The following is a 26,680-nucleotide window of genomic DNA, read 5'->3' as shown; positions in this document are numbered from 1 at the left end:
TTCACCTGGCGGACGAATGGACAATTAATGTTTAAGCAGAACGACTCACCTGGCTCGCTCCCTCTTCAACTGAATTGGCTGAAGCTCTGAACATTGGAGACGATCCTCCACATGAGACCTGAGTCAGTTTGAAAGAGAAGTCGATGTTTGCTCTCCGTGCAACTTTGAGGTCGGTGATGAAATCGGACATTGCTCGGTGTAAGTGGCCAGAATGGGACTTACAAGGAGAGATCTAAAAATAGCAGCCACACTGGAAGTTGTGTGGACATGCCTGAGAAGATGACCTTGAATGTGAAAAGGGCCAAATTTTAACTGGGTGAGATTTTGGATTTTAATCGACCGGCTCTCAGAACTTTTTGGTCACGTTTCACATTTTGCCACATAGATAGACATGAATTTAGAAATGAATTTAATACCAGTGTCCTTATCAATTCTGATTATAGGCTGGCCTGCAAATGGTGTAAAACAGAGGCCTAGAGGCATTAACATCAGCATCAAAGCAAGTGTTACATTATCCCTGAGTCGAAACAAATACAGTGTAGCAACAGATCGGAACAAAGAATTCCATATGATACAAATGTGCAACATTTCACTGCAGCCACTGTTTAATAATGAGTAATGCCAGCACTAATAAAAGGAACTGATAAGCTTAGTGATGTGATAGATTGGTTATTTTGAAACCAGTTCTCGATTCCCATCCTCATTACTTGCAAAAAGGCCACAAAAGTAACTGTTGAAAGCTACTATACTACACTATAATATAATACACTATGTTACTTAACTAGCATACTGCATAAAGTATGCATAGAGCCAGTGTTTTACATAATAGCCAATAGAGTTTGTATCACTACACCCTGTGAGCACTTTTCCTTGGTATTTACCAAAAGTTGTAAATTCACAAAGAAGTCAGTTTGACTAAATCCTTCATTGAGAAACACACGACTGCTCCGAGTCTTTATTTCTTTTACTGTTTGTAGTACCACTTGGAAGTCACACAGACTAAATGCCTCCGCTACTGCAAAAGACTGTGACATAAAAATGGAGAGAAGCTAAGAGTGGAGGTGTAAAGGCACGCAGGGCAAGCGCAGCGCAGACACTCAAAGACCCAGGTTCCCTCAGGACCTCGCATTTAAGTCCGCTTGTACTTTAGAGAGACACAGAGTGTTTCTATGTATAGGCGTGATGATTTTTATTTGTAAACTCCACGTGAGCGCATGTGTGTGCCATCAAGGCCCGGCAGCAGAGGTTAAAAAAAGACGCAGGAGTAAAGGCTCTGCACAGATGTGTGCGAGAGTAAGTCGCTGCAGCAACAACTAAATCCATGAGCGAAGGAAAAAGTGCGCGTGGAAGCGCGGAAGTTTAAATGTTCACGCTCAGCGTTCATATGAACTTATTTATGCATGATATGTGTGTGTATGCGTGTGTGTGCGTGCACGTGTTGAGGATGAGATGGGGCGAGGGGAGGTGGGGGTTAGCATGCGAGCTCCCTCGGGCTTTTTGCTATCCTCTCTGTGTGTGACATTAGCAAGGGACGGAAGTCTGAGCACTGCGCTGCCAGTACCTCTCAACATCATACACACACACACACACACACACACACACACGCACGCACAGAAGCAAAAACAAACAAACAGAGGCTGGCAGATACTGGATATGAACATCTGCAATATGACTTGCGCTTGGGGAGAGAAGAGTGTGTGTGTGTGTGTGTGTGTTTGGGAGCGTGAACAAAACACATCCGTGACTTCCCATCCATAGAAAGGCAAAAGAAGATTATGCTGATTGTGAGTTGCATAACACTGTACATGTATTATGATTATGATACTGCATACATTACACTACATGGATTATCTGAAGCCACATTTTGGTATTTCTGTACGCCTCACAAGAAACGCATTGCAAGGAGTGCGGGCTTTGTCTGCTATATAACACAAAACAGATTAAGATCTGCTTTGTTTTACACAGCGAAGAAATATAGGGGTGTCTTTTCTCAAGAAAATGGAGAATTCCTGGAATTACCAGGACTTCAGGATATCAGGTCTATTTGTTTTATAAACTGCTCTGACAGTGTTGATGTGAAGCCACACAGAAAAGGTTAAAAGGACAGACAAAGACGGAACAGAAGGCGTGGGGAGGGGGGCCGGGGGGCTATTTGATATTGCTGCGGTGGTGTTAATGTTGCACCAGCACCATGATTGCAACTGACCAATTTATTTGATGTAACGTGATAGCTTGGTGAAAAACAGGACAAAGGACAAGTTTGCCTTGAGAATGTTCTGAAAAGCTAACATGTGACCACTACTATTGCTGTGAAAATGCATAAAATGCGATGTATTTTCATACATGCCAACCTTGAATCCTGAATTTCAGTGCCTCTCCCAAAAATCTCCCGGAGCCACCATTCTCCTGAATTTCTACTGATTTTCCACCCGGACAACAAAATTGAAAAAACATATCCCAGATTGGCCCAGCCAATTCCAGTTTCCAACAATGGCTACTACTACTGCAGCTACTTAGTTTTAATATTACTCTTATTACTCTTTCTGGGTCGCAAAATAAACTTTGAACATATTTTCAGGCGAGAATGTAGCCGCGGTCTTTCGCTACTCAGGTTAAACATGATATATTATATAAGTCACTTAAATAACTTAAACATGTTATTGTTTGGCCTTTTTCAGTGTTTTATTTGTTCTTGAGTAAATCGGTTTGGCTGAGATTAAAGTTATAAGATTAGATTAGATTAAACAGAAGTGTGAGATGGTCGAGAATTTACGACAGCCAAGTTCACACACTTCAGTATTTTATCCATTCCTCTTTTAAAAGAGCGTACACTTCTTTCTTCAACCATGCAGTGCAAACCTGTCCTTTCAGAAAATCTGTAACCTTTTCCAATAACCTGCAGCCACCATTTTCAAACACCATTTGGCTCTCTAAAGCTCTCAAATGGCTAAAATGGAGAGGCCACATAGTCCCACCAACTGCCAAGTTTGGCAGGGTTGTAGGTCAGATTTTTTAGATCAGGTTCACCATCATCAGTGTCGCTGACTCTTTGTTATAAAGCGGGTGTTTAATTTCTGATCAGGTTTAGATGCTGGAAGTAAATACTGCTTGAGGTTTTTTCAAGTCTCACCCAGGGCTGGTGAGTGAAACAAGGAGATTTACTGTATTTCAAAAATTCTTCAAAGCATTCTTTATAAGCAGAGCCCAAGGTTGTTCATTTTCACTTGTGGAGCCGCCAGTGACTGAAGTTGATTGAGTTTGTTTTTCCACACACAAATTCCACAAACTGGCCTGGGGCTTAAGCGATTTAAAAGGTCATTGTATTCTTCATCTGTGCCCATTTTCACAGTTGGCTGGATAAGTCTGCAGTTGTCAATTTCACATCTTTCCTCCCATTCATGATATTAAAAGAACAGCTTGCACTGATTCTGGCCTCAGAGAGTAGCGAGGAAAGGACACAAGCAGGGTTGTGTCTGTTTTTGTCTCTGTCCCTTCTTCTATCGTTCAGAGATCACAACCGCTTTAGTCACTTTTCTCCACTTAGCACAGTTTTATTCTGCCAAGCACCAAGCCATCCCTAAAATGTAATTTAAAGCAACAACAGCACTGCAGACAACCATAAGCAAAATCTCCGAGACGGTCTGCCCTGTGAATCACCGCATGAGGATCACACACACGCAGAGCAAGACACAGACAGCCACAGACATAGAGAAAGACACATTCGCAGACACAGTCACTACCTCTCACACACTGTGGTGAGTCCAAGTGTGTGTATCATATGCTGAGGTTACTCATAAAACAAATGCCTCTCCTCCACCTCGGTGTTTTCTATTCTTAGCAGCAGCAGGGGGAGCCTCTCTGCATATCAATGCTCGGCTCATCTTTAAACATAATCTGGTGGGATGATAATAGTAATCAGAGCACTATCGAATGTGTCTGTCTGCAAAAGAGTTTTTTGGTTTTCCTGCAACAACTTTTGTTACATACGTGCACATTTTTAGATTTTGTGGAAAAGCCTGTCATTGTTTGCCAGATGATGATGACGGTTATTTTATTAGAAACAGACCAAAGGACTTAAGGACATAGAGATGACTGAGAGCAGCAGAACTCATGTGGGATTTTAACTAATCCACCAAGATCAATGAGACAAGGAGTCCTGGCAAGTGCACCTCCCTCCATGGTTAATTTGGCACAGGAATATTCTACCAGCAGCTTCAGTTACAAAGTTGAATGAAGAAGTATCTGCCAAACTAATGAGCAATGAAACACACTCGAGTTACATTTACCATCATCCTGTTATTCCTACTTATGACCACAGAGGCCAAGCTGAACAATCCAGCCACACTCGGAGGCATTCATTTGTTGGGGTGCCTTCGGTCTTCTTCCCTTACATCAGTTGGGCTTCAGTCACCTCCAGAGCGAAACCTGCGCTTTAAACGTGTCGGTTTGGAGCAGTAAGGCCCAACTTTTACTTTGAAGGCGAACGTTCTCCATTTCAAAGTTTGCATCACACCTGCTTAGGGAGTGTTTGCAAACAAGTGGGTATCATCCATGCTAACTACAGGTGCGTGCTGCAGTCTGCTAGTGACCAAAGGAATCACAAAGACATGTGACCAATTTCACCTAGTAACAGAGCAACCATTCGATAACTGGTCTGGGACTATACATTTTCCCTCGTGAACGGAGGTAATAATGGGAATCACTTGTCCAATTCCTTGGAATTGTTAGTCTGCCTGTCTATCGATCCGGCTTATCAGTTCTTGCTACAATCAGCTGATTTCGATTCGTGTGTCGTCAGGGTGTATATGGATATTGCTTTTATTTGTATTGCACCAAAAGACAGAGCGTGATGATAATGTGGAAACTACATCCAGGACAGACAACATGCTAACGCTAAACTAGCCGGACAGCATGCTAACACTAAGCTAGCCAAGAACCCAGAGTGAAAGTGAATGAATGCCAACCCCAGCACAGCAGCCATAGCTTGAATTTCATCAGATAACAAACTGATGAGCAGTCATGCTTTCAGTCTCTGTTGCCATTCACTCATCTTTTTAAAGTATAATCAATGTGGTGGCATTTGCTTGAAAATCTGTGTGCTGGTTTTCAATTTCGCTTTGTGCTTTCGGCTTCGTGTAATACTAATAGAACGATCATACGGTCTGTTACGTCCAGGATAGGGATTTGTGTTGGTGTGAGCGTCTGTAGCCTGTAGGTTTATATTGTTAAATGGTAATTAAGAGACAGCATGTTTCAGATCATTTTACAGAGGAACATGAAAGTAATGTAACGAGCAGTATAACAAATTAAGTAACGTTAAGCAGTAATGTACTGTATTACTTCTAAGAAAAGTGTTCTGTGTAATACATTACTTTTTTTGAGTAACGACCCCAAAACTGCTCACAACAAAGATGGGAAATATTTCCAGGATGCACAAACATTTGACCCACACCATCCAAATAATTTGCATGAATGTAAATTCTCTGATACGCTGCTTAGGGATCGTGGGGACTGTCAAAGCAGAGCTAATAAGAATTGATAAGAGAACTGATAAGGAATCAAACTGATAAGTGATATCGATAATGGAATAAGAATTGCTCAATTCTTATCAATTCCCATCTCCAAACGGAGACTGCCAGGGGGTCACTCACCAGTTTCTAAGCCTGTATAACTGAGGGTTTGTTTACCTGGATATGTCTATTTAGTAAGCGACCCTGAATTTGGATAAGCTGTAGGAGCATGGATGGATGGATGTCTATAACGACCTCTTGAAATGGCTGTGTTGAAGAATTTAATCCTAGTAAATCAAAGCAAAACAAGTTATTTCCATGCTTTCAAAAAACAATTCATGCAGATTTATCCATTTCCTTTTATTTCTGAGAAACTGTTTTAAATGGATGGATGGAAGTTGGCTTGCACAAGGAGACGTTGAGTTGAGCATGTTGCCTGCAGCTCACAGTGGCTGCTTCTTCTGGTTTCATTACTACCTTTAGTATTTCAAGCTAATTTGCAAGACAATGCCAAAAAGTCTGTTTTTCATAACTAGCCAATGATGGCACTCAACTCACTGACACTGAATGTTTTGCGTGACAGTTCCAAAGTAAAAGCCAACTAATGGCTCACCAGCTTAAATGCGTTTAATGTGATGCTGCAACAGCAGCAAGTGTTTGGTTTGTGTTATCCTGTAATATAATTTGTAGAAAAAAGCAAATAATGGTCAGTTGGTAACATTGCAGCTATATAAATATTGGAGTGCTTTCATCAATTGGCCATAGGCTGAGTCACCACTGTGTTACCTCATTTTTATAACGGCCTCTTTAAACCCATGCTCCCCTTGCTCCACCACTGCATCCCTTTTATTTAACAGCAGTACATAGAGAGTATTGCATAATAGATTGTTTTACAGTTGGTTAATGAGCATTTTATTGCCATTTACTTGTGGAGATAAGCAAAAGGAGCAAGACATAACCTAACTAACTTAAAAATGCAGAAAACAACTATGTCTTATAAAGATATTAGATTTTAAAGCAACACTCCTTTTTCTAGCCTGACATACCTACTTTTGTCTAAACTGATGTTTTATGATTGTCATAGTTCCAATAATCATTCCTCGTGGCTTTTTAGTCTGAGTTTCCATATCAATTTGGATAAATAAAAAGAGTTCCAACGCTAAACATACCAATAAATGATTTTACTAATTGTTGATTACTGTTGAGCAGAACTATAACATCCTGACATCTGGATATTTGGAATCCTGACATCCGTTTGCCAATCAAGTGAAAATGTGGACCAGGCAAACTGCTGCATGCACTCATTGCTTCAGGCTCCTAGTTCATCATTTGTAGTTTCCCTCTGAAGGATTAATTGAGGTATACAAGAGTAAGGGCTAAATCAGTTTGCCATGCAAGTGAGATCACTGTTGAGACACCTCAAACTGCTGTCCAGCTTGGAAATCACACCATTTGGCCATAAACTGAGACTTTGAGAGCAGTTTGAAAGTGAGTGGAATGAGTGATGTGAGGGCCCAGGCAACCTAGTTGAACCTGTGAGGGATATCAGGATGTTATTAAATCTGCAACAGTCCTTTTTATAGGATTTTTAAACTCAGAGGCGTTTAAATCAGACTATATCTGGAACCTGTATTACAATTAGTTGACTTCGTCAATGATTACTGATATTTAAAACAGGATTTAGCCTTCTTTGACACTTGGCAATGACGCAGAACTTTATTTTAATTTTTAATGTGTTTTAGTCACAATATGTTGAACGCGTTTTTCACTCTCTCTCATTGCGTCATTATTTTGATCATGCTGTAATGTCTAATTTCACAGCTCAAATTGCCAAATGCCCATACTGACTGTTAAGCTTTGGGTTTGATATCATAAAGTTCACTCCTTGGTCTTAACTCACAGTGCGCTTTCCTCCGGTCGAGCAAACACTGAGGTGCCATTATGTGATGTGGCACTGGGCACCACCCATGGGTACTGGCCACTTTCCATGAATGTCAAACACTGTGTCAAATAAAAGGATAGGCCAATGGCTTTGTGTCGCAGCGAGAGAAGAGATGAACCACTCGATATATCACTGTCCTCTCATTCTATTGTGTTAGTGTACTTAATTAATCAACCTGTAGGCAGGAGGCCGTGCTGTAAACCTCCAGGGGCGACTCACTGTTCGGTTGCAGAGAGATTAAAATGCCTCTTAAAATTATCTAGATTCAAACAGCAGCCAAAACAAATCATGGAGATGGAGTGAACTTTTAAGATTTTGGATAAAGCTGCTGTCCATACACAAGATACACAAAATTAAAACAATGAGGGCAAATAGCTTAGAAAGCCTGGGGATGAGAGCTGAAAGTTTAATGATCCCTCCTGGGAAGAGGTGCCATTTCACAATATAAATCCAATACATATAGTTTCAAATTTTTCAATTTAAATGAATATTAAAAATAATTGCAATGCAATTATATAGTATTCAAAGATTCCATACTAAAATCAACAATAACTTAATAATTGAATAGACGATTGCAATTAAATAAATTCTAATACATTTAAATGTGATATTGTACTACAGGTTTTTTAGTTGTTTCATGTTATATTTTATGATCCGCCTACATTTTAGTTAATCACATACTTTACATTGCATACCCTTTAAGCTCACCAACCACCATGAAATTACCTTTTAGCTAGAGCATCTACAGTGGCAACACAATTTTAAATCAACCAGTTAGAGAGTAGTGCGGTTGTAACTTATCAGTCCTTTTGTTTATCTTAATGGTATTTTTGCACTATATTACACACCAGGAGGTGTTGTATTAGTCAGTGCTAAAAAATAAACCACATTGTTGATGTTGTAACTAAAATAATTCACTTCATCAATGCAAGGGCACTGAATCACAAATAGACTCCAAATGGTGACATAGGCTACCACAGGGCTGTCAGGTGGCTCCGTCTGGGCAATGCTAAAGTGTACGGGACCTGAGATCAGAAATTTGAGTGTTTTTGTGAGAAGAAAGTCAAGAAGATTACAGATCTCTCAGATGCAGAGGAAGATGGGATTTGCTGCTGATGTCACTGCACTAATGAATCAACTAAATACAAACTGCAAGGCCTACTTGCACACCCGGGTAAAGGCTTTCATAACAAATTTGCAGTTTCTTCCATGCAAGGCAGTTGGAGAGCAGCATTAATAGTTAAATTGAAAGAAGCCATACCATCAGTACAATATGCTACTAGCATAGCCCTTCAAGTCAGAATCTCTCTCAAAGAGGAGAACTTCCCAAACATAAGGTGATATGCTCAGGACACAGGATTAAATTTGGTTGGGACCTCCTGAGGCTGGGTTGGTGTTTCTCATGGAATGTGTTAACCACTACACTACGAAGCTGCTATTTTAGCAATATATATATATAATACATTTTCGTTTTCTTTTAGCTCATGACTTCATGCCATCTGCTCATCCCCAATTCACAAGAATCGCTTCTTCTCTTAGAGCACTGGTCATATCTCAGCAAACTTACAAATAATGATCACCTATTCAGTCTTCACCCAAATGTTACTCAAGGTCAATGTAAAGATCACATTTGTCATTTTACAGATGATAAGCTATGAACTGTGAGAGATCATGAGTAGGTTCAGCTATTATCTCAGTGTTGTTCTAGTTCCCATTGATGAGCACAATAACTGACAGGACTGTTAATGTTTGAGTTCAAATCACTCTTTAATAATAATGTGTGCAATCATTTTAATTAGATTCATGCAACTATGCCGTGTATTCTATGTGATACAATCTGTTTTAGATCCCGTGTTAATATTACGTCCAACTATTGTTTGCTTTTAATAATCACATCAGGGCAGCTAAACTAGAATACTGGTACAGTTAACACAAAATGGAACACAACTACTTTGGCACGATATATTAACCCTGTGGGGTTTAAGTTATCATCATTATGCTTTGGAGGCAAGCATAAAGTACCTATTTGGAAAAATTTAAAAAAGACATGAAAGCATAGGGTTGGGGTCATCACTGAAGATGACTTTGACACAAGAGAGTTAAGTGCATATCGCTTGAAACACATTATTTTCTAACTTGTCATCTTAATTACTTTATTTAACTTTTTTTCCCCCCTTAAGATAATGAGACTGTTAAATTATTTTAAAGTAAGTTGCTTTTTGAGTTTGGCTTTAATGTCTTTACTTATATCAGTTCATTGCTAATTGTATCACACCAGTAATTGTATTACATTTTTACATATTCAAACTTCCTGATCTATAAAGGGTTTGTCCAGTATGGACAAATATAATAAATAACCAATCAGTGCCATCAGGAAATATTTTAGCCCTTGAAGTTATAACAAACAACTGATTGGTGATCGCAACATTAGGCCAAACAGGAATTTGGCTACATGTAGCCTACCACTCAAACAATAAATCAATTCAACAATTCATCAATTAAAAGAACACAAAAATGTATCTTCTAGCTTAATAGAAGTTCCTGGTCCTTTATGCTCCTGCCAACATGAATAGGCCTTCTTTTTTATATTTCACGGTATTGTCAGTATAATCTTCTTCTGGTACACGACTCAAAACACAAGGTTTTGAAAGCTGGCACTACTAACCGTGTGTAACAAACACCCACACACAAGAGAAAAAAGGATTATGACCACAGGGTGTTTCCTGTCCCTCCCAGCTACTGGACAGATGCATTATGCTTAAAGTAACAGGTTCCCTATGCTCAGTAACCACTAACAACACAAGAAACCAGAGACCGGTGCCAGCGAAACACATAATCAGATTAACATGGACAAGAATAGAGGCCAAGATGTGGGTTACCACCCTCTGCTGTGGGGAAGTGAGTGTGTTGTTTAAGTCATTAATGGATTAGCTGAGGATACCGTCACAGGAAAAGACGACAGAGACAGACAGGGAAAGTCGTGGATATTTCTGGCATGCAAACACCCTTAGCTAGTAGGCACCCTCCATTATGTGCATACACAATAAACACACAGACCTAGAAACAAACTATAAATGTGAGAACTTGACCAAATCATTGTCAATATTGACATTTCTAGGATTAGGCGCTACAAAAATAATGAATAAATGCATGTGTTTTTCCTTCCAAGCACCAGGTTTCTCTGCACTTGCAGTTATTTACAGTCACTGCTCACACAGGCAGCCAAAATCATACTGTTGCTGCTTTTGGATTAGTTGAGAGCCAAGATATAAAGCAAAAGAATATATTATCATTTTTTAAGGTAAAAAAAAAAAAACTGTTGCTAACCTCAGAATGTGGATATATTTTCCTTCCAGGAACCATCAGACTTATTTTGACCCTTTATTAATTCAGAAAAACAGCTTTGTATGTCTGAATTGTACAAAATCGCTACCTTGTAGACGTGGCTGGATAGCAACACCTGTGTAAAAGCTGCTTAACACAAAGACTTACTCTTGCTTATATGCTGGGAATGGATTAAGATATGCAGATTATTTTATAGCCTACATTTCCTTAGACAGCTTGGCTCCTTGAATTATTGAGAGGGCAACATATCTTTGGGTAAATTATTTATCATTGTTGAAAAAGTTCTCATCAGTAGCCTCATCATGTACCCCGCAGCCCAGCCATCATCATTAACTCTCCACCGTCATCATGATCTATAAACCATCAGCGTCATCATCCTCATCTCCATTATGTTGTTGCCAATTCTTCAGCTGTTATAAAAACACCTCCACACCGATGTCTAACAGCAGCATCCATTTATGTTGGGACTGCCATCATTAAAAGTGTCACATATCAATCAGCAGCTTTGGTATCATCACAACTCCTTCCATAAATACGTTCATCACCATCATCGTCACCACCACCAGAATTAACAAATCATCATAATAATCAGCTCCTCTAAAGAAAGGCAGGAACCTGAATGGAATTCATCCAACTTTTAAATTTCGATTATCATCAGCCTTATTTCAAACTCACAGGGTTTTCCTTTCATATGCAAAGCTACAGGCCGCTATTGTGCTGCTATTTCACCCTTTACAAATCCATTACTCTTGCGCGCCCTGACCCGGTGCACAGTCCCCTAGTACCCAGGTGCGTTCCCTATCCCTAACCATAATCTTATGGCCCCGCACCTTCTTTTCTTGCGCAATCCCCAACTCCGCTCAGCAAAGGTTATAGGTCTTAGTAGATTTTACTCCATCGCGTTTCGCTCTCCAGCTGAGAGAACAGCCGGCGTGGATCAAGATCCTCATATCATACGACACAGGCTACGCTGGTTCTCACAGGAGACTGCGCGCCCGGACAGATGCTTAATTGGAACGGCACTTGAATGCGTCTCTCGCGCAGGGCAGGACTCCGCGGTGTCGCAACACACCTGAGAGACCTCCCTGGTCATGCGGGGCACTCCGGTGTCTTTCAGTTTCAGCGTCTATTCTCTTCCGCCTCATCAAAACACTTTCTCGCTCCTTATTTACGCACGCATGCACCAAATTCTGCACCCCGCAGCACCCGCTGCTAGGGTCTAGACAAACTGTCAAAGTGAATGCACCTCACATGCCGGCACACTTCTTAAACACGGTGATTGTCTCCTGTCACACACACATACACACACACGGCTCGCGTAAGAGCAACAAAACAGTTTTAACAATGCACATAAATTCATTATAAGAGCAACAGTGGCGCGATTTTTGTGTCCTCTCACCGGTTTGGTACTCTGGAAAAAGCCCAGGTCGCGATCCGTTCATTGATTCACTGGCTGGTGCTTCTATCTGTTCATCCCTGCCCTCCGCTCGTTTCCTTATCCACCAGCTGAATAAACGTCTCTCCTCCTCTCAAGCGGCGGCGGCGGTGACAGAGCACGCGCACTTCACCCGCTGGCTCACTTGCGCGCTCTTGCGCCCTCCCCTGTATCTCTCCCTCTCTCTCTCTCTCTCTCTCTGTCTTTCTGAGTGTGTGTATGTGTGCGCGTGTCTGCCTCTCTCTCTCTCGGGAAAGGAGCATCTTCCTCCTTTCCCGAGAGAGAGAGAGATGGAAGAGAAAAAGAGAGATTGGGCTGAGGAAGGATGAGCTGATGTGAGCAGGAGTGCAGGGATAAGACACAGCGCAAGACAGTGGCGATTACTGTGTGTGTGTGTGTGTGTGTGTGTGTGTGTGTGTGTGTGCGTGCGTGCGTGCGTGTGTGTGTGTGTGTGTGTGTGTGTGTGCGTGTGTGTGTGTGAGTTTGCGCAAGTGTGCTGGAACGGGCACAGAATGAATGGAAACCAAAGGAGCGTGTCGCCCAAGCAGCACTGCACTGATAAACACAGACCAGTGAGAAAGAGAAGAGAAGAGAAGAGAAGAGAAGAGAAGAGAAGAGAAGAGAAGAGAATGGTCAAGCTGAAAAGCAGGAAAGATAAGAAGAAGATAAAGATGAATTGAAAAAAGGGCAGCCTGCTCAAGTTCAAGGCTCCTACCAGTAGCTATTTACTGTACACAGTGAATCTATTGATTATTTCTTCTATATTAGTAGTTTAATAAAATGCACTTAAGGACCCCAACTTCAAATAAATTAGATGTACATCAACCAACAGTAAACCCATCTCTAATCAGAGAAAATGTAACCATAACCATTCACTTTAAAAATTGCCAAAATGAGGCTCCATTTGTCTATAAATTAAAGCACTGCAGCATGAGCTACTCTGTCCTCTAACCAATGACCTTTCATTGTAAGAGATATGAAAACTTGCATTACTAAAGAACAAGTGACAAATTAATTATAATTGTTTTGAAGTATCAGGAACCACGACTTGGATAACGCCCTTTCTAGAACTTTAGAGTAGATAATGATAAAAATCATTAGTTACTCCCTTTGGGTTCCCACATCAAGTAGTGAAACATCATGCTGAGCAGTTGTTTGTCATCACTGCAGGTTGTCTTCCCCATTACTCAATGTTGCTGCAGGAAAGATCTGTTTTTATGACTGTTGATGATATGAAAGTGGACCAGTTATGATATTTCCTCTCACTTCCATTCATCAGTTAGCTAACAAACACATAAAATATTCATATTTAAAAGAAGAAGATCAATAATAATCAATAATTACATACTAGCAAAGTTGTCAAGACATTCTTGAACTGCTCATTTTGTGCACTAAAGTCTTGGTTTTACTGGGAACAAATAAGCATCTTATTTGTGCTGGAATTCATTCGGAGACCGGTTGAGTACTCTCTGCATTGCTGCACCTCTTTACAGAGGAAAAGGAATGGAAGGATAGCCTCCAAAGAGATGAGATGAGGACGTGACAGGCCAAGAGATGAATGAGGGGAGAGAAGGGCAGGGAGGAATGCAGGAGCTGTGTGGGATGGGTGCAGTGAAGATGGGACAAGTGGCGAGGGTGAAGAAGAGGAGTGCAAGAGTCAGTGTAAGTAATGAGAAAGCGGAGAGGAGTAGTTTAACATGATCCGTCTTTTCGACACAGTTGATCAGAGGTCTGTCTCAGCGTGAAGCATGGCCTTTACACCGCAAGCTAATTCACACCCGGAGGGAACATCACAAACACACGAACAGCTCCGGCCCAGCTCTTTATACGCAGAGAGAACACGACTTCACACACACACAAATGTAACCGCATATTCATAGTTGGACATGAGGACACACACGCAGCATGCTACGTTTCTATCACATCTACTGCGGTAAGTCCACAAATTAATGGCACAGAGGGCTCTGTGAACAGTGCATGTAATATTAACGGGTTCTTCTAATGAACACGGTGGTCTGTGTCTGAAAATAGGAAAATGTTCCCTGTCAGAATAATTACTAGAGCAAAAATAACACATTCCCTTTTATCTCCTCCCTTTTTGTTTGTCATCTCGGCGCTTTCAAATGTTTCCCCAAATAAAGTTTAAAACGAGTCAAATATAGGCCATAAATTCATGGTTTCAACTACATCTTTTTAAGAGACTTTCAGCTGAACAACACCTCTCCAAGGTGATCTTGTAGGTCATTTGTGCGAGCGGAACCTGATCAATCGAGCTAAAACACTTTAACGCCGTGAAAAGCTGCACTTTTATACAAGTGCATGTTGTGCCTAGCATCAAACAGCAAGTGAAAAGTAAACACTGATGAAAAGTGAAATTTAAAAGTGGTCTCAAAGGAGAGTTAAACTCTTATCCTGGTCAGTCAGCTGTGCCCGTGCCTCCTTTCCAAAGCCTCCTACCTTCTAATGTGGAGTTTTAGTTGGAAATACTCCTGTAAGTTGTAGCTATAGGATCAATTGACTGTTGTGATCATTCATCTTTTATTTAGAGATCTTGCTGAAAAGATCAATTCATTGATTTGTGGTGCAGGCAAAAGCAGGAAATCAGGTGGTGTTTGTACAGAGCAGCAAAGCCCACACAGGGAGGGGACTGGGGTGGATAGACAGGTCAACAAAACACTGGCGTTCACAGTTTTACTGTTAGTTTCCTATTTGAGAAAGAAAATCTGTGTTTCTTTTATTAAAGGATAACTACAACATTTTCTTAACCATGTGCTTATTTTATATAACAGTGAAAAAACAGTTCTTAGAAAGTCTTTTTATAGAGCAGAGGGACTGGCACGATGTTTTGCACCGCTCTTTCTTGAATGCGAGAGAGATAAAAATAACAAAACTCTTAAAAAGCATATCATTTAAAAAGGATGAAAAAATGTGCCTTTAAGTGGAACAGTGTTTTTTAAGGCTCAAAAAGTCAACTAAGGTCAGTATGAAAAGAAAAGGGGAACTACTAAAAGTATTGAAACATTTTATTATAAAAGTCATTTCATAAAGAAACGTAATATTCAGATTCATATAATGCTTTTCATTTTTTCCCAGCTGTTGTGCTGCTTGCTCTCTCAGCACAGCATCAAAATATTACAGACCCGGCGCCAATTAAACTTCACCCATCTCCTCCTGGTGTGCTTTTGCCTGCTTCTGCTTGTATATTGCCAAACAAACCACAATGATATCTTCTAAGAAAACTGCATTTCCACTCAGTTTCTATGGCAATGAGAGAATAAGCGGAGCCTCCTTATCTCACTACTATAAAACAGCTGAAAATGATGACTGTACCACAGGGCAGAGGGGGTCTTTGAAAGCAGCAATGTGAACAGCCTCAGCCTGGAGGATAATCATTTCTTTCCATTAAATATTATTTTGTTCTTTTAGCGTGAGAATCCTGAAACTGCAGCACACTGGTTACACGTCTGTTAGCTATACACAGAACTGAGTCTTTCTTATGTTGTCAACAAGTTCTAGATTAGTCAAAGACACATTAAGTATAAATAGCAAAACTATTTGTATGTGGATTAGTCTGTTTTTCCTTCTATAAGAATGATTGCTTTTTCACCCTTCCACTGAGACTAATTCTGAAGAAGTTTCAGTGAGTGGATCAAGATGCATCTTTCAGGTCCTGTGTCAGGTCTTTGCTGAAGTTTGCTTTTTATTTCATAAGGACATGACTTTCAGATACCGTCCGTCTGCTGCTGATATTTTTTAGACCCTTCACCTTTTTTTTTGCTCTCACTTGTGCAGTTTCCCCCAATTTTTTGCACACACTGCACATCATGCCAAATATATATTTGGGATTTGCCTTGTTGGTGTGAAAATACTTCCGAAAATGGTCCAACTAAAAATGAGGGAAAAAGGAGCCAATGCCAAAATTTTGAAAGGCCTTCAAAACTACTCAAGACTATCCAACCTCTTCCACTTATCCTTATCAGGATCCCGGGGGAGGCAGGGCTGGCTACAGCTACTGTAGGGCAAAAGGCGGGATACACCCTGGACAGATCTCCTATCTGACACAGAGTGATAGGCAACCATTCATACTCACAACTATGGGCACCAACCTAACCTTAACCCAGTTTGGACTGTGGGAGGAAGCCGATGTACCCAGGAAGAATCCACGCAGACACGTGGAGGACATGGAAATTCCACACGGAAGAAGACCACTGTTTAAAAAATCCAAGAAAGTCTAGCTCCAAAATAGAAAGAACTCACAACCTTTGCACAGTACAGTATATAATATTACTATAGGATAATGTTGCTCTTGACCTCTGCATTAGGTTATTTTTCTAGGCAAATGTTCCTTTTACCGCTAATTTAGGCAAATAAGTTATGTTAATAATCTTTCTCAACCATTTGCTTTTCTCTTGAGAAATAATGAGAATTTTTACATGTCCCTTAGAAATATTAACTCAGCGATACCATGGTTTAATTTGCTGAGGACACACTAATCTGTATTTGATGCCTATTAGTCAGTGTCCAGATGACAGCAGTGTTCCAGCCATCTACACACATATATTTATTTATATATACACTGAGGTATCAAAAGTAGAAAAGTAGAAAATTAAGATTTCCTTTTGCACCACAGCCGCAGACTGTGGCACTTGCATTGAATTTTTCAAAGGTGATAGCGCTTAACAACCAAAGCTTTGGACCGACTCTCTGAATGAACAATGCATGCTGTAGTCTGTCGTGTGTTTAACAGACTTTGGCAGACAATCAGTTGGCACGGCTCTAAAGGCAATAAAAAAACGAGGCTAGTTCTTCTTCACACTGATTTGCTATTCCCTATACCCATCCCCTTTGCAGCTGATATAAACTGCTCTACACTGGCTGCATACCAATACAATGCAACTGCTACAATACTGTATTAAGATGTTTAACAAGTGTTTCTTATTCTGCATTCCTTTGTTGTATTATGTCTTTATAGGATTATCTTGTAAATTACAGCAACAGCTCTCAAACCTTCTCAAGCTTCTCATTCAGAAGTACAAAAGCGGCCAAACCTTAAAACCTGCAATGTTAATTATTAACAATTAAAAAGAACAGTAAAAATAGCATCAATAAATGTGTTTATTACTCTACCAATTGAATTTATTAAACTTTGACTTTAGATAAGTTAAGTAGCTTCAGTTTGTATTTTTCATCTGCTTATCCATGCCCAGTGCCTCAATCCTCCACTAGTGGAGCCCACTCCACAGTCTGACAATCACTGAATTACAGTGACCACCAAACTAACAGATGAGCAGAAAGCTCCAGTCTGAAAATGTGATAAAAGAAAGAGTTTGACATTTTGAGAAACCTCCTTACAGTGAGGGTTGTTAGCTTAGCATAGCACACAGACTAGACGCTAAAGGCTACACTTAAGCAGGGATTATACTTTTTGCATCCATGAGTCTGCTAAGATTACTTTACAATGCAACAATTACGCAATTACGCATGCTCCCCAGGCAGCAAGTGGAAATTAAAAATGAATAGCAGGCCGTTACTCGGCCATCGAGTCTCCAACCATCTGTGTCTGGAAAAGAGTTTAATCGAGGCTTTAGAGCTAGCTGACCTCTTATGCCTCATTTAACTAAAATACAAAAGCAGCACATTGTAGTTTTTTGGACCTTTTCCTTCCCTCAAGTCTAAAAGCACAGCTCAGCTTCATAAAAACTGACACACCTCTCGTGTTTCCTGACATTAGCACATTAGCTTAGCAAGAGGCCCGAAACTGCGACACAGCTAAACTGGTGGTGTTTGAAGGCAGCAAAACCCACCTACTAGCGCCTCAAAAGTAAAAAACAAAACAAAAAAAAACTAACACATTTGATCTCAATCACAACTATTTTTACCCTCGCATGCTAAGCTAACTAGCCGCTGGCTTCTCTTTTATCGACCATGTTGTCCAACAAGGGTAAGCCCATTCCCCTAAATGTCCCCCCAGGTGACTATTGCTGTTAAATTTTAGCCAAACAGTACTCAAGTAGTTTGTCTACCTTCTGTGAAGGCTGAGAGAAACTCTCCCTCCCTCCATTCTTACCACATTCTACAAAGGGACTATCGAGAGCATCCCGACCAGCTGAATCACTGCCCGCTTCATCTCAGACAAGACCCTGCAAGAGAAAGTGAGGACAGCTGAGAATATTGTCTCGCCTTTTTGCATCTCAGATATTTCCACTACACGCTGCCTACACAAAATCACCGGTTTTGTAGATGACCCTGCACACACATTTACACACTTCACACAAACTCTTTTCCTTCCTGTTGCCTGGAACAGGTACTGAGGTACTCTAACCTGCACAGCCACGCTATCTAACAGACTAGTCTGATAACGCCTCTCATCTTTGAGCCATTTCTGAAAACATTTCTTTCTTAAATTGCTCCAAAAGTGCAACACATAAAATGCTGCAGAGGCCAGAGAAAGTCAGCCTTAGAAAGTTAGTTTTACTGTATATTTACAGCATTTTACTAAGAAATTATTGTACTCTTTTGAACTATCTGGCACACACGGGTTGGTGTTGGTCCATGTTTTGTCGATTCTGGTATTCGCCGTACTCTATAGCAGCTGTAGGTTATTATATGACAATAAAGCTGCTTAAGTCTTGAGCCTGTAACATCATTTTCCTAATGGAAGAATACAACTATTTCACAATATGCATTTGCAGTCGCATCACTTTCACTTCCTATAAGATGTTATATTAATACTTTTAAAGAAATTCCAAAAACAACCAGCAAACTTGTGTAAACAAGGTGCTGCCTGAAACACCCTACTGTAATTACTGAAGCTATGTTCAGTAATAAAGTCTACTAGAGGCCAAAGTCCCCAACTTTCATTACGCAATCCTCGTATCTCCCCGTGAAGACCGCTCAGACCTTGGACACGATTACACAGTAGCCTGCTAATATGCCCACTCCGCTTTATCTCCAACTTTATAAAGCACCGTTGGCTCCTGACTATTCATGAGCTGCCTCAAACTCACTGTGTCAGACAACTGAAGCAATTGTAAGTCATGCTGAGTACAGTCCATAGGGGAGCTGTGAAACAGAACATAATGATGATGAGGAGGATTGTGAGCAAATGAGCCCCGATCCTTTGCGAGCAAAAAAAAAGACAAGTATCACAGCCACACTACACCCGGTCCCTCTCACGTCTGCTCAGAAACGGTATCGTCTGCTTGTATATGCACCCACGGTCCTGCCCTGGCAAACCACATCCATAATCAGGAACACATATGCTCCCACACGCACCAGTTGCTTCTTTTCTGTCCACTCTAGGTTATTACAGAGCTAATGGCCTTATGAGTGCATCAACGCATCTCTGGCTGTGGTGTTGCGGCTGTCGAGCTTATCGTCAGTTACAATAAAACTTGATTGGTAGGGGCTTAGGTGGCTCAGGGAGCGGCTGTTATGTGCACAAACAGTTGATGCGCTGTAGCATTCGTGTCCATCTGTTCAAACACACATACATATATACATGTATATATATAAATTTTTTTAAAAGGCATAAATGATGGCAGCACTCCAACCCAGCTGACATATTAAGTTGCTGGGTTATTGGTTTGTGCTGAAAAGGCGCTGCATAATCAGGGGACGGAAACCAATCAGACCCGTGACAGAAAAGCAAAGCCCAGGCACAACTGCAGAATCCCCCCCCCCATGTATCCTGAGCTCATGTCAACACCATCCACCACCCCCGCAAACACATTCCTAATATTCTGCACCCCTGCCGATCATTGTTGTTGCATAATAGCGGCCCAAAAATGAAAGGAGAAGTTTCTGCAAGTGATGCAAGTCATTTATGGAGAGTTCCACTTCACAATGACGAGTTTAACTGTGAGAATGTCCAGCACAACCGCAACATGCACATGTGCTGCTGTGCATATAAACTGTCAAGTTTGCAAGCCCGTGTATATGACCGTGTGAAACTTCTCTCTTATCATTTACACACTATAGCATTTATTTCCTCTATCTTTACTTCTGCTGACCATCCACACACAGGAACACGCACACGTGTGCCACATACCTACTCGTATGCACCTGAACGTCCTCCCTGTCTCTCTCTTGTGTCTCACACACGCATTCACGTGGTTCACTATAACCTGGAGTGTTGCAGGGAAAATGGTCCCAAAGTGCAATTCATCACTTCTGCCTCCTCTGTTGCATCTCTCCTCGAGCAATAGTGACCTTTCACTGTGATTCATATCACCACACGCAAGCTCACAGTCGCACATATATAGGTGCACTTTTTCCTCACATGTTATGCCAGCGTGCAGTTTCGAGCTGTGCAGTTTAAAATGTAAAGCTGAGTTGATGAAATGTTCAGTAGCCTTCGGCGGCGACTGGACTACGTTCTACAGTAGCTGAGCATTGTGATGACCTAAGGATGAAAAATACATTGAGTTATTGGCAAATGGGTTCCAATTCCATTTCCTTTAATGATGTCCATCTATCACAGCCTTTATTTGATTATTTTTATGCAGATTTGTATTGTTATGGTAATGTTACAGCTACTCATCCCATTTCTGTTCTGCTGACTGCGCCGTCCTGGTGCCAACAGCTAGTGTAAGTTCTCATTAGAATTCAATGGTTTGTTAATGTAATTGTGTTTCCCGCTCTACGGTTTAGTTTTTTTTAACAGCACTTCTCTCTAACTTTGCCAACTGAAAGTGCAATCAGAGAAAAGCAAAAGTGTTCATCGTGACACTGTGTGAACCTTTTTTTTTTTTTTTTTTGAAGGAAAGTTTCTTAAAGTTGAACACAAGAAAACAACTCCAAAAGTGAAATTACAGACGCCCCCCAAAAATGTTTTACTCGCCTCTCGAGTTTTACCTCGTAAGGGCTCTTAAGATTTTGTTACCACCTGAGTGAATCCAACAAGCAGCTTGTTTCTATCAAACAGCATCAATTAAACACAAGCGATGGCGCCATCAGCGAGGAAGCTCCTGGTGAACTAGTTCAGCAACCCAGATACAAAGAGGGAAGGAAGGAAAGAGGGAGAACTGAAACTACATGAAAGAGAAGCGGAGAAAAGAAATCAGGGTGAGTCGAGGGTGAGACGGGAAGTAACGACAGATGAGGAGAGAAGAGGGGGAAACAGGCACAGAGGGGCAACAAGTGATGGAGGCAGAAGGTGAGAGAAATTGAAAAAGAAAAAAATAAGAGGCAAAAATGATGAGCTCGTGAGTGGGTGAAATGATGGAGGAGAGGATTAGTCAATGAGGAAGATGAATCTACTAATGCAGATACCGTGTACTCTCATCTGGGCTGGAAATGTGTCTTGTTTTGTACCGTGTTTCTCCTCTCCACCCAATTTCCTGCCTTTCATCAGTGTCAGTAGGCAAATAAAATCTTTAAGGAGGATGGATTACCCCTTTTTGTGGAGGATGGCAAGAAAAACAGAGGCCCCAAGCACAGATACTGAAAAGTGTCACCTGATACCTTAAAATAAATTGCTATGACACGACACCTTTGATTTGAAAGAGAGTATGTTAATGCGGTAAATCAATATATCGCTGGAGGAATAAACACAGCTGAGATACTGTTAAACTGTTTCAACCATCTTAGCTAACATACATAGTACAAACTTACAAATCCAGTGTGAATTAAAAGGTCTTCAGCCATGACCACCACTGTTAAAAGAATATTGTCATTTCCATCTGAGGTCATTTACCATATTTTTCAGACCATAAGGCGCACCGGATTATAAGGCGCATTAAGCAAAACAAAACAGATAAGTCAGACTTTACTCAACTCATTCTTCCTCCACTTCGGTACCATTGATTAATTAATGTTGAATTCTCTCGCAGCTGCTCTATTCCCATGTTGTTGCAGTATATTAATGGCTAACCTTGTATTGTGGATGGATTATCTCAGTTGTTCTCCTGACTGAAGTTCCGTTTACAGCATCCTGCCATGCGATTGCATTTGTCCCTAACCATCGGGAACCCTCGTGTTAACTTTAATCGAGTGGAAAAAAGTTAGCATTCATCCTCCAGCTTCACTGTTTATTATGCTAACATAGCTATGTTGCTAGCAATCACGTAGCAAATCATTATATACCAGCTAGTCCAACTTCAGTAACCGTACAAAAGTCACTGCTGTTTAGTTTCCTGTCTTTATTTATGTTGGAAGTGATAGCAGAGCTGTAAGTTTTAATTTTTTCTGAAATCTCTCAGTCAGAACATGCTATATCATGTTTAGGTGGAAACTAGCGAGCTAACTTCCTGCTAACTTCTAACTTTGCTAAATTTAATACATTCTGTTTTCATGGATGCCCGCATGTTAAAGTTAATTGTTACTCCTGGTAAAGCAGCAACACTGGTCATCTTATTAAAGATGAAAGAATTTAGACGGTTTTTAACTCTCAGTGATGCCGCAATGTTTGTTTGACTTTGGGACCTGAAGCGGACGGAGTTTTGGACCCAGATTATTTCGCGAGGCTCCTGACTACGGTAGCCGTAATGCTCCAACAATCCATCAAGCAGTGCGGCTTTGTAGCTTACCAGAGCCGTACTAAAACATTTTTTTGACAGACTTTTGAGCGCCGTGTACCACATAAAATCGGTTCGAGGTCAGTAAGCATAACCAGAATTCATAAGGCGCATCGGATTATAAGGCGCACTGTCAATTTTTGAGAAAAATAAAGGATTTTAAGTTTGCCTTGTAGTCCGAAAAATACAGTACATTTGGAGGTTCGGCTCTGTGCTGAGAGGAGCAGCAGGATTAGTATTAGTCACAGCACAAAAATCAGAGCTTGAAGAAGCTGGGTTGCAAAGCGGCTTGCAGATGCACGCCAGCTGTGGACAGGCTTGAATAGCGAGCCCATATGAGAGTTAATCAGCAAATATTGCTGGGACTGCGTAAAGCTTGATCTCAAGGCCTGGGTAAACTAACTCTAGCTCAGTTCTCTTTTAATAGTGAAAATAACTAGCACACATCATAGATGTATCCTACAGAATACTATCACATTTCTCAGTAGAAGTTTCTAGATCAAGTGAAATTAGACTTTCCTCTCTCTTTGAACCCAGAAAGCCAAAAGAATAACTGTTAAATGTTAACCAGTCTTGTTCTGGTTGGTACCATTCATTTTTAACTCTTGTTTAGTGAACAAAACAGTCCACAAGTTAACGTGTGTTTTACCCTTTAGAAATACATTTGCACTTCATTACGCTGATTGAACAATTTCAATTTGCAGACACGGCTTCACGCTAAAAAAATACTGATTAGCCAACAAAAGCTGAATTAAGCGCAGATAATTAAAGCTGCACTCTGCTAATGACCATATTGTGGTCATTAGCAGAGTGCTCACTTAATCATTTATTATTTCTTTTGAACTCACTGCAGAAAGGCTGATTAAGACCTGGAATCGTGCACAACTATGTCAGGTTTTACAGTAAAAGCCCATCTGAGCAACCTTTTTTGTACATAAAAAACAGCTGCTATTTATTAAGTGTCATTATACAAAATAATGACAGTTAATGAATAAGTCTGTACCTTAATGACATATAAAGGATACATGTGTTCCAGATGAGCCTCAGAACTGAACTCACACACACAGGCTAGACCAACCACATGAAAACAACCCAACCATGTGATGATACTGGAGGGTTAAAAAAAGAGGAACAGACAGAAGTGTGTGGGTTTTTTCTTTGTCAAAGCAGAGAACTAGCTTGGGTGAAACCTTTGCTAACCTTCAGCTCACAGTGAAAGGCAAACAAACCTTTGTTAGTTACTGTTGCTTCTTACCAAAATCGACAATCAAGTATTTAAAATAATTTGAAGTTTGAGATTTGAGATAAGGATTAAATTTACAGGCTGGAGCTACTTAGCTTAGCTTAGTGTAATAACTGCAAATCGGGAAATCACTACTCTGGTAATTTCACATACCAGCAACTCAACTTTTTGCTATTATAAATGAATACTGGTTTTTAAACCACCAAAAAATAACAAAAGTGTAAAATTTCATGATCCAGGTTTCTTTATTTTCATTATTTATATTAAACTCTGCAAACTGGCTACAGATATGAAAGTGGTGCAAATCATCCCAGTCCAGAGCTGACACATTTGGGCCCTGTGTGGGCTCATTTTGACATGTTTGTCTCAGTTACAGCTCTGGCAAATGTTATGTGGACTGCATGTGGCCCGAAAGTCACCGGGCTAGACAAGAACACGAGTATCGCCGAGTGTTTTGTGGCCCAGATGTGGCCCAAATGCCACTGCATAGCTATACATATAGGGTGGACCTGAGGCTGAGCTGAAGCAGCCGGAGTCATCCTGAGCCAACAGTAACTGCAGATATGGACCACTTTTGGTCCAAACATTGATTGCTATAAATGATCGAAGCACACTGCTTTCCTCTGTCAGGCTATTACTTGTTTGTTTGTTATCAGATGGGATCGATTTGATATGTTTTGATATTTTTCTGCACTACAGAAAAAGACATTTTTACCCATTTATATATTCCCTGACTTTAAGACCTAAGGAAGAGCTGGTTCATAAGACCAGCAAGCTAAACAAGGGCGGGGTGGATCAAATTAGAAAGCTGCTAAATGCCAGCTTTGTGATCACAGAGTGACTTAGTAATACAGCAAGGGAGCGGTCCGTATATAATGAGCATGTACCGAGAGCGGTGATGAAAGGGCTCGAGTCGAAGCAGCGGGCTGCAGGAGTGGATTCACTCTGATGTAGGTTAAGTTTGCTCTCTCTCTGTGTTCCTGTCTCTTTCACATGTGCCATCCTTGAATTTCTGTCTCTCCAGCTCATTTTTATTCCGTCAGACGATGTCACCTTTTCAGCTCCTCTGTTACCTTACCTCTTCCTCTGCACTCTCAGACACCTCTCAAATCTCTTGGACTGCTTTTACTTTTGATCTGTTCATCTGTTGCTTTTTCACTTTCTTTGTCCGTATCGCTGCATTTCAAAGTAGCGGGTACACACTGCATTTCTAATATTTTTTCAGAACTGGGTAACCAAATTGTGCTTTTTTTTCATACCACCTTTCTTTTCTTCTCTTTCTCACTTCAGGTATTCAAAAACTCCTTCTTCGCCACCAGCACAGAGCTAACTGACTGAACTTGGGTCTGCAAAGACAGGAAAATATTTGAAAGGACAGAGTGCAGCTGTGGTGGTGCCGGTAGACAGGCTGTGTCGGGGCATTAAATTGAAAGGAACATTTTGGGATCTGCTTGGACACACAGCCACAAACACACACACACATACAGATGGGTGCACTGAAACACACTGAGTGGTGGTTTGGAGACAGTGTGGGAGTGCATACGCCTCCATTTCCCAAAATAACTAGCAGATGAGGGGCAGGGAGGCAGGGCGAGGTTGGTACAGGGAGATATAAATGGATGCTAATTGTATAGCTCCTTCGGATAAAGCTCAAATCCAGCAGACTCATACACAAACACGCACTTTCCAAGCTTCCATGCTTGCGTGTGAAAATGATCCTGATCATACAAAGTGCGTAAGAGCTTTGACAGTCACACACTGTCATGGATGGAAGTTTTAAGGCGAGTACACACACACAGATTAAAGCAGATATTAATTGTATAGCTTTCCAAATCCAACCCAAAGTCCCTTGTATAATTTCTATGAAATCCCTCCCGAAATAGAGCTCAAAAGAAGTGAAAAAGAACAGATTATTTAATTTTTTTTGTTCAGAGTCGATCCATTAGTGTATGAAAGGCTGACTGTGCAGACTTTGGATGTTTGTCTAGACTTGTAAACTCACATTAGCTCCATTTGGATACACTGAATCAGAGAATGCTGCATCACATCGCTTCAAATCACATCACATCATGTTCAAGTGTCATTTACTGACTCTGCAAAAACAGACTGATGGAAAGATGGAAAGAGAAGAATGATGTAGAGGTGGAGATGAGGACTAGAGGCGGTGTTACATTTTGTTAAACAAGTTACAAGTTAAACAAAGGTTAATAATTACATGGTTGACTTTTCTGTGTTGATGCTGATGAAGTGCAATCCACATAGGACATTCAGCCATATACAGTTTGCTCGATTGTAACAATTCCTGCAAACAGAGACCAGGGTTTCACATTATCAGTTCTCTGATAGAGGCATTATTGCTGAAGCCATAGATATGCAGGAACTCCCTCTGGAGTTAGCTTTTGAGTTTGTAATTTTATTGAGTATTCCACCCTAATATCATGACACAGTTTCAACATATTAGAAAAGCTTTCGCAGTAAGCAGCTGTAGTTACACGTAGGATAACAACAGTTTATACCCATTACTTGCTTCAAGGAAAAATAGGAAACGTGTGCAGGAGACGAAGCAGCTTGACCAAAGAGGGACGGAGCTCGACTTAAGTTGCAGCTCAGTTTGTGGTCCTACCTCCCCACCTGGTGCTCTCACAGGGAATAGCAACAAAGTGCTGTCAGTCCTCCCTGCACTTCCTT

The 26,680-nt window shown here is 40.8% G+C and overlaps 1 protein-coding gene across 2 annotated transcripts in view; it reads right to left on the bottom strand.

Moving 5' to 3' along the window:
- The window catches only part of slc8a4b (solute carrier family 8 member 4b), a 135,690-nt gene extending 123,228 nt beyond the window's left edge, over positions 1–12,462 (bottom strand). The window contains exon 1 of one of the 2 annotated variants that reach the window (XM_005468067.4): positions 12,197–12,462. The gene's annotated coding sequence lies outside the window, so the exon portion shown is untranslated. The remainder of the gene's footprint in view (positions 1–12,196) is intronic. The other variant, XM_019348140.2, reaches the window with a different exon arrangement.
- Between the last annotated feature and the right edge of the window lie 14,218 nt (positions 12,463–26,680).

This window comes from Oreochromis niloticus, linkage group LG3 (genome assembly GCF_001858045.2).
Source record: "Oreochromis niloticus isolate F11D_XX linkage group LG3, O_niloticus_UMD_NMBU, whole genome shotgun sequence".
Taxonomy (NCBI): domain Eukaryota; kingdom Metazoa; phylum Chordata; class Actinopteri; order Cichliformes; family Cichlidae; genus Oreochromis; species Oreochromis niloticus.
Note: the sequence above shows the minus strand (reverse complement) of the source record. Positions and strands in the feature narration are given on the sequence as shown.